The sequence below is a fragment of the Neovison vison genome, chromosome 10 (assembly GCF_020171115.1).
Source record: "Neovison vison isolate M4711 chromosome 10, ASM_NN_V1, whole genome shotgun sequence".
Lineage (NCBI taxonomy): Eukaryota > Metazoa > Chordata > Mammalia > Carnivora > Mustelidae > Neogale > Neogale vison.
In genome coordinates, this window is record NC_058100.1 from 68,988,492 (window position 1) to 69,007,613 (window position 19,122).

Here is a 19,122-nt window from a genome sequence, read left to right on the forward strand (position 1 = left end):
TTCCTCAATCCACTCAAATTATAAAATATTTCTACCAGATTGATCTTCCAAATCATCATGCTTTTTAGGTCATTTCTTAGGGTGGGATTTGGCAGGGTACCTTAACATTAAATAGTATCATTTTTCAGTCAAACATTCTAAAATTTCACTGTAACAGATGATAATCGCTGTCCTATTTCTGTTTTGGTGCTGTTTGTTGTTTGTTTGCTGTTTTCAAAATGCCTTCGATATTTACTCAAACCCTCCTCCTGTCCCCAAGCACTGTCTACACTTTAAGGCTCAGGTCAAGTTCACCATTCCAAGCCGCACTGGCCTCCATTTGCTATATTCCTATAACAATAATACACAGTGATGGTTAATTGTATGTGTTAACTTGACTGGGCCACAGGATATCTACACCTTTGGTCAAATATTATGCTGGGTCTATCCGTAAAAGTGTGTTTCTGGATAAGATTAACATTTGAATCAACAGACTGAGTAAAGTAGCTTTCCCTCCCTAACGTGAGTGGGCCTCAACCAACTTACGGAACATCTATATAGAACAAAAGACTCCAAAAGAGGAAACTCTTCCTCTATGATGACTTAAGCTGAGACACTGTAGGGGCTTTTTGGTCTTCAGACTCTGAAACATTGGCTCTTCTTGGGTCTTAAGCCTACTAGCTTTTGGACTGGAACTTACATCACCTGCTCTCCTGGTTAAAAATGGTTGAAAAGCTTTTTGGATAAACTTGGCTACTTTTGGCTAAAGATGGAAATCACCTGATGATATTAGAACTCAGATCACAATGGATTAAAAATAAGAGACAATTCTAATCTGGCTTCTGATCCAGATGACCATGGGAAGTGCTGGCCTAGCAAAATACTTCTAAGACTGTAATAACACTTCCCATTTAAAATGGGTGAGAAGTAAACGTGCTTGGGAAATTTTTGATTTTTTTTTTTTTTTTTTTTTTTACTTTCCATTCTACCTGGAATAAATACATCAGAGCAGTTATTTGAATTCATAATCAGCGGGCTTGGACATTTTTACTGAGCTAGTCTTACAATTATGACATCATTATTCTAAAGGTTCCTAATGGCTTTAAAAAAAAAAAAGTGTGGGTGTTACATTATCCAGCAACTACATGTGAGCAACTACATCTCAGACTGGATGCTGGACCTGAGACAATCAGCAAGTCCGAATAAAATCTGAAGATGACTAAATAGAATGAAATCAATGTGAATTATATGATTTGGAGAAGACAGGTGAAGGACATACAGGAATACTTTGTACCATTTTTTGCCACATTCTTCCAAGTCTAAAATTATATCGAAATAAAAAATTAAACATTTTAAAATTATTTCAAAATAAAAAATTAATCATTTTAAATCACGAAGTCTTATTTTAACTCATCTCCCCAGGCACTCCACAACTTAGACCACTCTCTCCAGAGCTAGGTTCACAGCTGAATAAATTCATTATCACCACAATTTATTTTTCTTAATTTATCATCTCCCACTTGCTGTGGCTGAAGTATTCATTTTTTAGTTCATTTCCAAGCCCGTGAAAGGGAAAAGGAAGATGTTTAAAGTGGGATGTGACCGTGAAGCCACCACAGTCCCAGGGCTCTGACTGGTTGCCCAGGATATGCTACAATCAGGAAGCAGAGGGACCCGCTCTTGTCTAGTGTTTGCACAGCCTAAGCAATTGCCAACAAAGCAAAACTAAACAGAAAGACACAGTGGTATGACATTTCCCGAGGCACCTCAAAATGTCATCCTTAAGCAGAAAGCAAACAAGGCAAGTTATAACAAAAAGATATAAGTAGTTTCTTGGTCTATTGCCCCCGTTCAGGCACCAGCACTATTTGGCCCTGTCTTTTCTGACTAGAAACCCATACCAAAAACCAGGATGATCATCTATTGGTTTCAGGTAACACAGATTCAAAATCTCATGCCATTATGTCAGTTATATTCTATAAACCAGCAATCAAACAGCTAGAATGTTTGTGCATCATTTACAGCAAAGGTTTTCTTGCCTTCTTTCTTTTTTTGGGAGGGAAGGGGGAATATTTCTAGAGGAAAATAAATCAGTGACCAGTGGTGGTATGAAAGAAATACTTCAGGGGTGCCTGGGTGGCTCAGTCAGTTAAGCATCTGACTCTTGATTTCGGCTCAGGTCATGATCTCAGGGCTGTGGGATGGAGCCCCATGGCTGGGCTATGCTCTCAGCAGGGAGTCTCTGGAGACTCTCTCCCCCTCCTTTTCCCTCTGCCTCCCCCCTACAATCACTCTCTCCATATATGTATATATATACGGATATACATACATATACATATATATATATATAAACAAGGACTATGTTTATATACATAAAACAAAGGTTTTGTCTTTGATAATCAGTCTTACCTTTTCTGTTCTAGTCCCCTCACTTCAGGAGACCTGCACTTTTTGGTTCCCAGAAAGCCCTGCTTCTATCAAAACCAGAAAGGATCTGATACTTACATTTACCTTCCTGCCCACATCCCCTTATACTGAGACGTTAACTCTTCCAAATGGGTTAAGACTTCTAATTTTGTGGAAGGAAAAGCTTCGTGCTCTTTTAAAAGGATCTGGGACATGGATAGGGAGTGGCAGGAGAGACTAGTTCTTCTGAGAAGCAAGGCGTTCTTTCCTGACTCCAAAAAACAAAGCATACGTACTTTGCTTCTTCTAGAAAACCGCATAAGCTGAATCTAAAGTAAGTCTCCCTAAACCCTTTCCTGGAACAAACCTCAACTCCTGTTCCCATTTCATTGTCAGGCCCCACCTTCTCCAGCTCCCCTGTTTCGTGTTCATTCTCCCCTTCTGGTTCCATCCCTGACTGGGGCCTGTCTTCTTCTCCTTCTTTGGAGCCTTTATGCCGTAACTTTCCTCCTGAATCACTTCACACCTCACCATACCACTTTCTTCTGCTTCAAATGCTCCAGCATCCTGAAAAATCTATAGATTAAGGTGGGAGAGGGGCACCGGGGTGACGCAGTCATTGAAGTGACCAGCTCTTGATTTTGGCTCAGGCCTTGATCTCAGGGTCCTGGGATTGAGCTCCACACAGGGCTTCGAGCTCAGCAGGGAGTCTGCTTAAGACCCTCTCTCCCTCTCCTTCTGCCCCTCCCCTGTGTGCTCGCTCTCTCGCTCTCTCCCTCTTTCTCTCAAGTAAGTAAATCAATCTTAAAAAATAAAAAGATTAAGGGAGGAAAGAAGAACAGGGGAGCATAAGATCTGAAAAAAACTTCTCATTTGGATCTCAAGAGGAAATTTGTAAGACAGAATTTTAATTCTAAAATAAAAAAAGAATTCACATCTTAAATTGAAAAAAGGGGGGGTATTGAGGTAAAGTAACCACTGTAATGAACAAGTTAATATGAACATTGTACCAAAATAAAATACATTTGAGTATACCTGAGTGGTAGTAATGGTAAAAGTGAGGATGAAACAAAAAAAGTTAGTTGGTGAATCTTGTTGATTATGAAGAGAATGTTACTCAGTTAAAAATTCATGTAAAACTATTATAATTTTATTGTTAGATTTTAGAAGAATTATAGAAATTCTCATTCAATGTCCCCTCCAAAGGGGGGGAAATATTGTATTCTAATTAAACTATATTCTAATTAAAATTATATTCTTTCTTTTATTGATGTGTTGTATCACATTGACTGATTTGCGGATGTTGAACCAACCTTGCAGCCCTGGGATAAATCCCACTTGGTCGTGGTGAATAATCCTTTTAATGTACTGTTGAATCCTATTGGCTAGTATTTTGGTGAGAATTTTTGCATCTGTGTTCATCAAGGATATTGGTCTATAGCTCTCTTTTTTGATGGGATCCTTGTCTGGTTTTGGGATCAAGGTGATGCTGGCCTCATAAAATGAGTTTGGGAGTTTTCCTTCCATTTCTATTTTTTGGAACAGTTTCAGGAGAATAGGAATTAGTTCTTTAAATGTTTGGTAGAATTCCCCCGGGAAGCCATCTGGCCCTGGGCTTTTGTTTGTTTGGAGATTTTTAATGACTGTTTCAATCTCCTTACTGGTTATGGGTCTGTTCAGGCTTTCTATTTCTTCCTGGTTCAATTTTGGTAGTTTATATGTTTCTAGGAATGCATCCATTTCTTCCAGATTGTCAAATTTGATGGCGTAGAGTTGCTCATAGTATGTTCTTATAATAGTTTGTATTTCTTTGGTGTTAGTTGTGATCTCTCCTCTTTCATTCATGATTTTATTTGGGTCCTTTCTCTTTTCTTTTTGATAAGTCTGGCCAAGGGTTTATCAATTTTATTAATTCTTTCAAAGAACCAGCTCCTAGTTTCGTTGATTTGTTCTATTGTTTTTTTGGTTTCTATTTCATTGATTTCTGCTCTGATCTTTATGATTTCTCTTCTCCTGCTGGGCTTAGGGTTTCTTTCTTGTTCTTTCTCCAGCTCCTTTAGGTGTAGGGTTAGGTTGTGTACCTGAGACCTTAATTATATTCTAATTAAATTCCAAACTCAAGAGAAGAGTGTGAATATTTACTACCTATGTGTTCTCAGGCAAAAGCGTTATCTTTTCTGAGCCTGAGAGAAGGCTAAGGTTAACACAGCCAGTCTCTCAGATTCTAAGGTGGAATGCACAAAGCTTTCAATTTACGCTTATTTATAAGGTAATACCAAGTTGTTTATAAATTTGTTAAATATCTTAGACAATATAAATTTTATTTCAATATAAGAACAAATTCTTCAGTTTACAGCTCATTACTTTTCATTACTTTGAGTATCATTCTCTGCTCTTGTAGCAAAATTCACAATTAAAACAAAGAAATCCTAAATTGTGGGTATGCTGTCTTATGGACACATGTTAATGACATTGTGCAAGTTCATATTTCTGGTCAGACCAAGAGACTCTTGGAGTCCCCTCTTATGAGTTTGTGAGTTTCCCCCAGCACTCTGAGACCAGTGTTGGATCTTTTCTATCCCCCCTCTGCCAAGGCCTTCAAATGAGGGGCCACCAATCACCCCCCCCCCAAAAAAAGCCTCACTCAGCTATAGGATTATGTATCCTACACTGAAGAATACTCGGGCAGATGAAGAGAAAGAAATACAAACAAATTCCATGTGCATGGTACGTACCTTCACTTCCAGTGGATACTGATTGTGATTGACTTACAGCAATACTCTCTCCAATTCTAACTGAGCAAGGTTACTTAAATATGACATTTTTAAAGCTTTTTAAGGAGCTGATTAATTCATTTGTTGGCTAAATACAAATAAGATCCATTTTTATTTTCTTGGCCTCAGGCCTAGATTCTCAGATGGCTATTAGGCCTGTATAATGACTTCATCTGAATTTCATTTTATTTTCAGTCTACTGTGGAACAATTACATGACCAATTAATATTAGTCATCTCTCAGGAATCACAGACCACATTCCCATCCATAAATAGGTACCCCTGCCTGTCCTAATTTCTTCTGGGTCACCACCCATACAAAGGAGTTGAGAATTTCACATATATGGGTTGATGACATTATTGGTATTTTGGATCTTTTTGTGGATCTATTTCTGGTACATTAATATAAATCACTGTACAACCAAAGTGTAGGATATTTTAGTGCATTCATAAATTTAAAATTAAATTGAGTCTATAAAGAAAAATAAAGCTTGATTTGACTCACATCATTTAGAAATAGCCTAATATCCCAGCTGCTTCCTGATGATCCTCCTTTTGCCTAATCTAGCCTGAGTTAACTCCAATTAGGAAGTAACAATTAGTGGCCTTTCACACTAGTCCTTGTTAATGAACAACTCACTCCAGATACACTGGAAAACTCAAAGAAGTCATGTTATTTGGTCCGTAAGTCCCCTTTATCAATGAATAATACTATGAGCCTCCCAGACAACAGAACAAAACAGCTTAGATATTAACCTAGCATTTGCCTGACTCAGCATAATCAGTGTAGTTTTTGAAAGGGGGAAATTGCTTTTACAGGCTCTCTTGTATTGAGAAAATCAGTCTTAGGGATTTCCTTCACTCTATCCTAAGCCAATCCTTCTCTCTTATTTTCCTTTTTCTTCATTGCCTTTCTTTCAGTTCATCCACTATCCGGCCCTACCTCCATTATTTGAGAGGCACTAAATTGGTAGAGAACAATGAATTTACTTTGTAGGCCAGCAAACTGGAAACTAATTTCATTCATTAGGTAAAAGCACTACCTTTCCCCCTTCAATAAAATTTTGCCATGGTTTTTTATGATTCCACTCTGCATTTCTTAAAAATGTCTGTTTAAACCCTGTGAGTTCTATGAATGAAAATATTTATCCATTTTTTTTAATTACAACTAAAAAGTCTAGCAGTCCAGCTGCAAATCACCCAGAGGGCTCAATGTTTTACTGAAACATGAGAGGGGGACTTGTATAATTTGTTCGCATGAAGCAATGGTTTATAGCACAGGATGCAAATAGGAAATTTCATTCTCTGCTTCTAGATGATCACTCTGAAACTGGAATCCATTCATTCAAGCATCTTAAAATGATAAACACTATTTCCATCTATGTATCTTAGACATGGAGAGCAGGAGCAGATGTGTTCCCAGTTGTGGCTCTAATTCAAAAAAATTGTGACCTTTCTGGGGCAGATACCTAAATCACTTAACTCATGAAGGGGCAACTGACCAAGACAAAGGAGTCAAAGAAGGCTTCCCTGAGGAAAATATTCTTTTTTTTTCCCCCAATTTATTTATTTTCAGAAAAACAGTATTCATTATTTTTTCACCACACCCAGTGCTCCATGCAAGCTGTGCCCTCTATAATACCCACCACCTGGTACCCCAACCTCCCATCCCCCCGCGAGGAAAATATTCTTAATCTGAAGAATGAGTAGAGATTAAAAGTGAACAATGAGTTCACAATAGCCAAACTATGGAAAGAACCTAGATGTCCATCAATAGATGAATGGATAAAGAAGATGTGGTGTATATATATATACAATGGAATACTATGCCCCCATCAAAAGAAATGAAATCTTGCCATTTGCGAAGACGTGGATGGAGCTAGAGGGTATTATACTGAGCGAAATAAGTCAATCAGAGAAAGATAATTATATGATCTCCCTGATATGAGGAAGTTGAGAGTCAACATGGGGGGGTTGGGGGTAGGAAAAGAGTAAATGAAACAAGATGGGATCAGGAGGGAGACAAACCATAAGAGACTCTTAATCTCACAAAACAAACTGAGGGTTGCTGGGGAGAAGGGGGGAAGGAGAGGGTGGTGGGGTTATGGACACTGGGGAAGGTATGTGCTATGGTGAGTACTATGAAGTGTGTAAACCTGGCGATTCACAGACCTGTACCCCTGGGGCTAATAATACATTATATGTTAATTAAAAAGATAAAATAAAAATTTTAAAAGTGAACAATGAAAAAGGAAAGGTGGGGATTTCAAACACAGGGAGCAATGTGAGCAGGGACATAGCACATTCTTGGAGCCTGAGTCCAGATCACAAAGAACAAAAGGGGAAGTTGCAAGAAGACACTGGAGATGTAAGTGAGAGCCAAGGCATGAAGGTTTTGTGAGCCAGCCACCGCTTGGGAGAAACAACACACTCAATTTCATGTATTTTCTCCCCTTTGTTTCATGCCCCTCTAGGAACCCAGCCATGAATTTTTTTTCTTCATATCTAATTAGAAATTCCACACAAAGCCACATTGGTGTTTGCCTTAGATACCAAAAAGTGGCAGCTAAGCTAAAAGGTGCTGCATATCTGCATCCAGAGAAGCTGCTGGATGTCACCAACTAACTCTAAGCCTTTGACTCCCACCAAAAGAGGAGAGTTGGATGCCAGTTAATGGACGATAAGATATCTAAGACATTAGCCTCCATTCTTTTTTTCCCTAACATGTTCCCTTTTACTTTCAAGCAGTTGGTGGTTCTATGATCTTTGCTACGGAGAAGGGATATAACAGGCAGAAGATAAAAACAAAATCTGGAAAGATATAAGCCTTCTAAAACCACATACCTTTAGAGAAACTAAAGAACTAGGGTTTGGCTGTTTAATTTTAAATAAATAAATGTAAATAAGTTTGAAAATTCTATTGCTCAGTCTCACCAGCCACATTTCAAGTGTTCGGTAGGCACACGTGACTGTCACACAAGCTGTATTGAACATTACTAGACTAGAGCGGAGGCAACATATTCATGAGAAGCAGAGGAACAAGACAAACAGAGTATATCCTCTAAGAAACTATCAGCTTCTATCTTTGAAATAGGAGAAAAAAAAGACATTTATGCTCCCTCTTCCCTTAGTAATCACCCAAAAACAACAACAAAAATAAGAAATTAAGACGTAAATACCATCACTGGTGAAACGATGAGATGCTGTAACCCCAAACCACAATGTATGAAGAAAGTCAGCAAGGATGTAACAGACATGTGGAAAGATACCAGAAAGACATCGGTGGCTGCAGATTTTGGAAAAGCCTACAGAGCACAGTTGTCAAAGCAAGTAATCAAGGCTGAAGAGTGATTCCAACAAGCCCTTTCCTTGAGTGAGAATTTGGGGGGATTTGTGGAAGGAACTTCCTAGAATCACATCTGGCAAAGTGGAAAAGCAAAAATCTGGAGCTGAACAAGGACTGTTCAGATGCTTGGTCATGCTGAAGGCCATCTGCCAGGAAGTAAGCTATGAAGAGAGGGGCTCTGGACAGCGAGCAAGCATGTAACTGCACATCTCCTTCAACAGGGGAAAAATAAGTTTAAAAGAACTCACTCAACTGCAAAACTTGTGCCATAAGGAAACTTCCTGAGAACCCGGGTCCTGCTAGCCAGGAAACTGCCCTGGACTTGTTCTCCACAAACTTGCAAAGAGCTGGTCCAGAAAGAACTCATCTCATTTAAAGATTAATCATCATGCGGGGGGGGGGGGGAGGTTGTGGTACCAGGTGGCGGGTATTATAGAGGGCACGGCTTGCATGGAGCACAGGGTGTGGTGAAAAAATAATGAATACTGTTTTTCTGAAAATAAATAAATTGGGAAAAAAAAGATTGATCATCATGATAACTATAACAATAAAATAAGCACAGGATCTATAAATAGGTAGTATAAAACGAAGAAAAAAACACAGGGTGGGGGTGGGGAGGGAAGGAGGAAGAGGAGGAAGAGAAAGAGCAGCAAAAACAAATAGTTGAAAAAAATTCACCAAAAAACATTGTCATATTACAGATGAAAACTGATAACCAATGTATTTCCAGAAACCAAATAATACCTAATCATAATAATAATTCTTGGGGTGCCTGGGTAGCACAGTCAGTCAGGCATCAGACTCTTGGTTTTGGCTTAGTTCACGATCTCAGGGTCATGAGATCAAAGCCCACGTCAGACTCCAGGATCAGCGTGGAGCCTGCTTCGGATTCTCTCCTCCTCTCCCTCTGCCCCTCCCATTCATGCACACTCCCTCTCCCTCTCTCTATCTCTCTCAAACAAGTAAATAAAATTTTAAAAAGTTATAATAATAATAATTCTTTAAAACAAGAGCTAAAGTATGGATCAGAGAAGACAGTGGAAGGAAACAAAAGATGAGCCATCAGAGTTAAGGAAATATTGGAAGGAAAACCCCATCAAGTAAATGAAAGCCATGATGGAAACACAACGGAACATGCAATTGCATAAAACTTGGGAAACTAGAAAGAAATTTCTTTAAAAGTGAGCAAAATAAAATAAAATGAACAATGAAGAATAAGATAAATAGAAATGAAAAAATACATAATTCAAGGAAATATTTCTATACACAGGAAAACCATTATTGGAGAAACAGCAGTATTTCATGAATAAAAAAGGAGGTTATTAAGTGACTTTCAAAGTATGCACAGTGCACAGATACTGTCATCACCCCTCTCATGTTCCTTGGGTCTTTCAGTGTTTTCTCACGGACCTCACCAGTACCAATAATATGTTCATGCCTGAGGCGGTCCCTCTAACTACAGAAGACTTCTCTGCCCATATATGAGGTGGGCCAGAAGGGACAGAGGATTAACAGTAATTATTAATCATTTTATTGTACTTATTAATATTTACATCTTAATTAAAGTTAAAGGTAATGATTATAAACTTGAGTAGCCGGCTCAAGCCAGCTATGCCAGAAAAGGACACTATTAATATGAGTAAGGTCCCAGGAGAGGCTCAATGGAAAAGCTCTATGGCACCGCCTGTATTTAATTCCCCTGAGAGTTTACAAGAACCTTCCTGGGGATCTGTGTGGACAGGGATGTAATATCTGGCCAAAAAAGGACTTCAGCACCCTCAGGACCTCTGGCAAAGATGTAGCACGGGCCAAGTACTGGACATCCCACGAGAGTGTGGGAGGGAGGCAGACATTTCCCTTTCTTAGTTTATCACGCCAAATTCCAATTCTCAGAAGAAGGGTAGGTCATAACGGATCAGGCAGTGAAACAAGTGCACTCAGTGTAGATAGGTTGGAGGAATGGAACACAAAGGGAGATGACTCATTCTACCAGGTAGTGAGATTTATAGTGCAGTAGCGTGCAGGTAGTATGGAACTGGGCCAAGGACTGACAAAAAACCCAATGGAACAAACCAAGAAATCAGACACGAATCCCCTCACATACATATATACATGAATATTTATAAAATTAGCATGCAGAGCAGTCTAGAAAGAGTGGTGTCTTCAATAATGGTGCTGCTTCGATTAAATTTCAGATGGAAAACAATTAGAACTTGACAGCTAACTTAACAGTTAAGCATATATGTTTTAAAACAGTTTCAGTGGATTATAGACATAAATTTCAAGAGTAAAACAAGTGTTTAGAATGAAATATGGAGGGGCGTCTGGGTGGCTCAGTGGGTTAAGTCCTCTGCCTTTGGCTCGGGTCATGGTCCCAGAGTCCTGGGATCGAGCCTCGCATTAGGCTCTCTCGCGTTGGGAGCCTGCTTCCCCCCGCCCCTGCCTGCCTCTCTGCCTACTTGTGATCTCTGTCTATCAAATAAATAAATTTTTTAAAAAATCTAAAAAAAAAAAAAAGAAATATGGAGGTTTTGGACTAGGAAAAGATTAATTTTAAATGGAACACAAAAATAACCAGTATTAAAGGAAATTTGACAAATGACATCAATTGAATAAAGAATAAACATTCCTTTAAACAAATTCTATTCTATTAAAAGAATGTAAAAACCCACCATGAAATGGGGAAGGCATTTAAAACCCAAATAACTTTTTAAAAGGGCTCATATTCAGAATACATACATGAGTTTTACAAATCAAAAAAAGAAAAATACAGAAACTCTAAAAAAAAAATGATGTCTTGGGTGGTTGGGCTATGGACATTGGGGAAGGTATGTGCTGTGATGAGTGCTGTGAAGAGTAAATCTGTGTAAATCTGGCAATTCACAGACCTGTACCCCTGGGGCTAATAATATATTACAGGTTTTAAAAAAGTCATGTGTTATCTGTTTGGGCTGCTACAAAACATCAGATACAGGGTGAATTAGAAACAACAGAAATTTATTGCTTACAGTTCTGGAGGCTGAAAGTCCAAGATCAAGGTGTCAGCATGGTCTTGTTCTGGTGAGGGCTGACATCCTGGTTCACAGCCTGCACATTCTTTCTCTGTTCTCTCTGTGTCCAGGGCTAGGGGGCTCTGTGGACTATCTCTCTCTTTCCTATTGAAGTATAATTGGCATAAAATATCTTATTAGTTCCAGGTGTACATCACAGTAATTCAATATTTTTATATATTGTGAAATGCCCTCCACGATGTCCAGTTACCATCAGTCACCATACAAAGTTATGACAATTATTGACTATACTTTCTATGCTGTACATGACACAGTTATTTCTCTTATAAAAGCATTAATCCCATCATGGGAGCTCTGCTCTCATGATCTAAAACCTATATCCAAAGGGGATATACCATCCCCTTTGGAGGTTAGGATTTCAATATATGAATTTGAGGGGAACACAAACATTCAGACCATAGCACCTGGTCAAGCACTCCCCAAAGGGAAAAACAAAAACCAACCATTCAATTGACATGAAAACTTCAAAAGAGATCCAGGAACTGAGACTTGAAGTACAACGAGTGACCACTAACAAGTCCACCGCAATGGCCAAAATTAAAAGGTCTGGCAATACCAAGAGTTGAAGTATAAAATGTTGGGCAATGACTGCTTTCATACTTTGTTTATGGGAATATAAATTTATGCAACTACTCTCAAAACCAGTTTGATGTTATTTTAGCTAAAGGTGACCTTATAACTTTAGCCTTATAACCAGCAATTCTATTCCTAGTATATACCCTAAAATGAGGGCGAGCAAACTAGGGCTCTATAAAAACAAAGTTTTATTGGAACACAGTATACATATTCACTTATATATTATGTCTATAGGTGCTTTCTCACAGATTTTAGTAGTTAAGACAGAGATCATATGATCTAAAAAACTAAAATATTTACTATCTGACCCATTATAGAGAAAGCTTGCCAACCCCTTCCCTAAAGAAATGCATATGCATACACAGCAGAAGATTATATAGGAATATGACAGCAAAATGATATTCATAGTAGTCCCAAACTAGAAACAAAATTAGCATCCATCAACAGTATCATGGATAAATTCTGGTATATGAATATATATATTAGAATACTATGGAACAATAATAATGAACAAACCTAGTTGGTTATTACCAACATTCATGAATGAATCTCATACTAAAGCCAAACACAAAATAATATATACTCTATAATTCCACTTACACAAAGTTCAAAAAAGGTAACACTAAATCATAGTGTTTAAAGATCCACATCAGTTGGTTAAAAAAAAAAAGGCAAATAAGCTATTACCATAAAAAGCAGAGTAGTGCTTACCTTTAATGGAAAGGAGTGAACAGGATTAGGAAGAAACAAGCAAGGAGCTTGAGGATGCTGACAATGTTTTGGGGAATGTTTGTTTTATACGAATTATTTCAGCTATTTGTATGTTTTATGCATTCTACTGTGTATACGCTAATTTTCACAACAAAGTTTAAAACAAGGATTTATAAGCCCTATGCAGAGTGTGCTACTTGTAATCTATAAGCCTGGCTTTAGGGTGACTGGCTGGACTGTTTCACGGGCATCTTCTGATGTAGAATTTTTAGGGTTCTCCACAACCCCCCACCCCCGCCCTGCTCTGACTCCCCACACAGAAGCCTGTCTCAACTTCCTGCCTGGTGTTCTGGAATCCAAACCAGGTTATGGAGGGCTATGGAGGGTCAGCATTCAGAGGCGTAGGTTTACTGGCTCCCTTGGGATGGGTGGTAGAGTGTCCACTCCCTCAACTCTCCCCAGGGCCCTCCAAGTATACATGTGTGGTTTTACCCTCTCCATAGCATTAGCCTCAAAGCAAAGGAGTTGAAAATGGACATTCACCAAGCAAAAGAGCTAAGAATCTAGTTGTTTCTTGAACAGTTTTCAGTAAATTCTTACTTTGGCTCCCTAATGCCTTTTTACTCCCACTTCTTGAACCACCTTGTACTGAACATTTCTGACCTTTTAAGGATTCTACATCTCATTGGGTCTGAGCTTTCCACATTTTGAGTAGGGCTTGATGTTTTCAGGTCTGTCAAGTCCGTTATCACTCAACCATCTGCTTTCTGGCACTGACATGTTCTACTCTGTCCCACTTTCTCCATCCTGGTTATGGTTAGATATTTTTTCTTAAATCTCTATACTGTATTTTCACTGAAGTTCCAAAATAAATAAAATTAGATGCATATATTCAATTTTCCACATTTCCACAGAATAAGTTCAGGTCTCTTAATCTCTAAAATGAACATCATAATAACTATTTCACGGGGTTGGATTGATATTAAGAGAAATGTATATATTTAGAGTAACCAGCATCTTTCCTTGTGGCTACTGAAACAGGAGTTAAATGCACATGAAACCAAACCATACACACACACACACACACACACACACAAACACACATCCTCATCACCTCCTTCTCCAGCCCCAGGAAGATCATGTAAATTGATTCAAGGGTAGAATCAGATGTGGATTATTCAGATACGGAGCTTATTCTGAGCGTGGGGCATTCTTAGACCATAATGAGAAAATATAATTGACTACAGGAACCCTGAGGATATTTAGATAAGAAGCACCAAACTTTCTCTTGAAAGGCACTATTAAAACAAGACACACATTCATAATCAGTTGTATATCTGGGGAGATATTGGGATTTGAATAGGACAATATTAGTAAGTGTTAATAGAATGTAGTATATTGCCTGACTTGTGAAATCTAGCAGTAAAAGAAGATCACAGGTCCCTGTTAATTAGGGCCACCTACAGTGTTGGAAACCTTTTTGGATGATCAAAGAAGAGGCATACTTAACCCAGGAGATGTTGACAAGCTCTTCAGCTTGTTAGCATAATATAACTTTTGACTAAGTGCTTGATGTACAAGCTCTTTTATGCTCTGCCATAGTTTTGGTTTAATGGTTTTTGAAGCGATATTCCTTACATAAACAATGAAACTTAAATAGGAATTTGATCATGCTGGTGCCTATTCAAGTAGATCGTTCAATACTGAATGTCTTTTTGTAACACTTCTTCTTACTACAAGAATTATAAAATACTTAGAGATATTAAGGATATTTCCCTTTTTGAATCTGCGAATGAATCCACAAAGTCCAATGAGGGATGAGCTCAGATTACATAGGAGATCATCTATTTCCCCCTGCCTACTTTACAACCAAAATACTGGCCCCTAATGTTAAACTTCGGGGAACTGAGAAAAATCCATTTTTAGTAAGGGGTCTCAGATCAATGACTTCCTGAGTTGGAGAGGAATTTTTTTAAAGCCTCTGGTCTATATGAATAGTCTGTGTGGCATGGTAGGAAGATCATTTCCTTTGAATCTGGTAAATATGCATTTGACTCCCCCCTTGTTATCAGAGTGCTCCAGGGTATGTTACTTGGACATAATACCAACTTCTAAAGTTGTGTGGAAACAGGAAAAAGAAAAGGTCGATAAAACACGTTGTACAATTGGGCCCTTAATAATTTGTAGTTCTCACTAATAAACAATCACTTAGTCTACATTTTTTTTTCCCTTAAGCCAAAAATAGAATTCCTTATCATGAAAGGTGTTAACATAGTGGTAGAAAAAGAAATATTTTCCAGCATTCGAAATAAATTGATGTGTAGTATCATTAAAATGATTTTACTTCTTGGGGTGCCTGGGTGGCTCAGTGGGTTAAAGCCTCTGCCTTCAGCTCAGGTCATGATCCCAGGTTCCTGGGATCGAGTGCCGCATCGGACTCTCTCCTCCTCGGAGAGCCTGCAGCCTCCTCTCTCTCTGCCTGCCTCTCTGCCTACTTGTAATCTCTGTCTGTCAAATAAATAAATAAAATCTTTTTTAAAAAATGATTTTACTTCTTTTGACCTACTAACTACTAAAAGGTATCTGTGGATTAAATGCATCTTGCTAGCAAACATCTAGAGAGGACACGCATGCTGAACTCACTATGAAGAACCAGGAATGTGTGCGTGGGAACCCTTGGACAGTCCTAACTCAGCAGGTCAGGGTGCTTTCTGGTCATTCTCCTTGGGGCAATGCATCCTTCCTCTGTGAGTCTATGGAATTGGTGACTGTCACTTTCCATATCCGTGAGGATATGGAAATTTATAGCAAGGGAAAGGAGCAAAAGTAGATTTTCACTTTACATTTGCACTACATTGTTAAGAATTTCCAGCTGCTTGCTGCTTTGTAATACTTCCGTTAGAGAAGGGAGAACAGGCGAAAAATAAAAGCAGTGGACGACAGAACTGCCCATCATCTTGGATATAATAGAGGTGGCAAGTCATTCAAGGGGAGAAGCACAGATCAGGTTGTGTCCATGAGACTTCTTTGCCGGCCTGGCCAATCGGTCCCAGCCCAGCCCCCGAGCAGCACAGCACCCCGCCCCCCTTCTATGGTTCAGGGACCAGAGGTTAAGGTGTGTGGGGGAGCTTGCCAGGAAATGAGGCTGGAAGAGCAGGCTGGGGCCAGGCTAGGGAGATTAGCCTTCATCCTCTAGGCACCAGGGAGCCAACAGAGGTCTTTAAACAGGGAAGCCATGTGATCAGATTAGCTTTTCAGGATGATAACTCTTTACTGTGGAAAATGGACTGTGGGGGGAGAGACGTGTTAAGGGAACCAATTAGGAGGCTGTTGTCTTATTGGACTTTCTTATATAATAACTATATGTTATTCTATAAAATATCTCCAAGGACCCCACGATGCTATAATTTTTGGTGTTTATTTAATATTCAATACAATTAAACTCCTTAAGCATTTTCCTTCAGTCCTCCATAGAATAGGTTTAAATGTATCCTAATAGAAAATAAAAATGCAATCCAACATAAACTTCAAGATTATCATAGGAATCAAAACACTTTCAAAAGAATTAAATGAATAAAATATGCATGTATGTATATGAAAAGTCTTAATTTTGAATTTACAATAGTGTTTCATTTGCAAATATTGATTTACTTTGTGTTGCATGGCACTAATTTGTTTATTTTCCAACATAAGCTAATATCCTAGGTTTAGACATTAACTAGATATTAAATTGTACGACATGAAACTGTGCAACACTAGCCACCTTCATTTATAGCACTCTAAAATAACTTTAAATATATATGTGTGTATATATAGACATATCTTCGAGGTTTCCACTGAGCCTAGACAGTATAATATAAAATTACTCATAGAATTTGCTCAAGTTGCACTTTGGAAATTCACTCTTTTTAGAAGTTGTAACGTATTCATAAAAGCTGAAAAAATGTGCAAAAATTTGCATTGATGGATGTTTTCTTATCCTCCATCAGGAAATGATGTACTTGAAACTCATTATAGATCTTCATAGAAACTCGACTGAACGTGCCTTGGGCTTTGTGCTCCTCAGTACATACCGAGTTGACTGCATAATTCATATCTCTTGTGTCACATTTAATGTATAACATGTATTTCCTGTTAATTATAAAAATAAAAAACACATCGTATATTCCAAGAACGTAATTACCAAAATGCTGCAAAAAGTTATGCTTGAAGTCTATTATCAAATTTCTCTTTTAAACATATAAAGGGGAAGAGTTCTTTTCTCTTGCTTTTTTAAAGTCGGTTTAACAATGCTTCCTTTTTCCCTTCCACCTGACTCTACAGAATGATATAGAGGCTCCATAACATAGGAAACAGGAAATAATAGAGACAGAGGAGTTACCAACTCTATCATCTCGAAACATTTAGACAAATAAATAAAATGAACTCAGGACTTTCCAGGACAGAACCGAGATTGTTCTCTGGATATGAAGACCAAAGCAATTCACTGATTGGTGATTAATTATTTTTTTCTCTTCTAAAGACTTTTTTTTATATGTTTGTAGTTCATGGAAAAACAAAATTCCATGAAGGGCCTGATCCTATTAGCCTCCAGCAGTCAAGAAGCACAGATCGCATGGAGCACTGGGTATTATACACAAACAATGAATCATGGAACACTACATAAAAACTAGTGATGTACTGTATGGTGACTAGCACAATTTAAAAAATTACATAAATAAATAAATAAAGCATCATTTTCATAAAAAAAAATCTCTTAGATAACATCTCTCTTTAAAAAAGGAAATATATCATGTAATTAAAATTCTAACTACTTAATAATTATAATTTGGCTCGAGAGGACTTTGTTAAGTATCATGTAAGGTTCATAAATCTTGAAGTGCGTGTGAGGTTATAACTCTATTGCAGTGTAGCTTTCACACCTACATAATATACAAGCTGTAGCTGTATGAGGTGCCACTACTCTTGGTTACTAATTGAACTGGCATGTGATTAAAAATTAATTAACTACACAATTAATATTGCATACTTGTCACAGGTAGTTATTGTGCATCTTTTCCCTTGACTCACAGGAGAGAAACTTTTTGGCATTAGACTTTGGTTAATTGATTCACTGCTGAAGAAATGGGCTGGATTGTGAGATTGGCTGTCCTCAAACATGACCTTTTCCATGTAGAATCTAGAGGCAGACTTTGAGTTCCCTAAAGTAACTTTGTCTTGTCACCAAAATCTTATATAAGAAAATGGTATGACTTGCTTATTAAGATCTATGATTTTGTAAATGTATTTACTCATTGATTCATTGATTTATCTACCAGTGCCATCAGAAACTAACATGTTTATAAAGATGATATAAAATTTTGTATTTGCAGAAATGGCAAATAGCTTTGCTATGACCCGTCACTTCCCATCTCTTGGCATTAGGGCCCTACTATAGTCATATAAGTTCAGAAGATATTAATAATAATAATAGCTATTATGATTACAATAAGATCCCATAAATAAAGAAAAGCGATGGTGACCTGTGTGCCAAATATTTGTAGACCTTGAATAAAGCATTACGGACAGTACTACACAATTTATACAAAGTTACAGTGGAGGTACAGAAAAGAGAATAATCCATTCACTGTTATCATAGGGTTACAGAAAAAGTATCTCATGGTAAGTTGAGATGACCCAGAAAAATTCAAGTAGAGATGACCGGTGGCCAACAGGAACTGAGGACATAATGCTGGCCTTCAAATAAAAATTTACTATGAGTCACCAGCTGATTTTTTAAAAATATGGAAATGATTTTTTAGGTGGACTAGGCTGGAAAGACATCCCAGACAAGTTTGAATAAAGGAACATCCTTCTCAACTTATTTTATAGTTCATTGTGATAGAAGCATTGGATATATTTCCTAGGTGGTGAGAGGCAAATAATAAAACATTAGAAACTTGGTTGCCTAGAAGGAAACATTAAACTAGGACTTTATTCTTCATTTATTTTTATTTCTCAGAGAGGAAATAAGTTACCTAACTTACATATTTATGTATTCATATTATATATTTGCATATTTTATACTAATTAAATCCTAGCTGTTAAACAGGAATGCTATTATTTAGTAAACTATCTGAAGTAAATGTTTTCTTTATTCAATTATGACTGCTTCTTTGTGATCCTTGTAAAAATTAATCCACATTTGAGGTAATAAGTACAATGTGTCACTTTTGTTTGATAATGAAAAATCTTAACTGATGTTTTAATCAACATTTTTA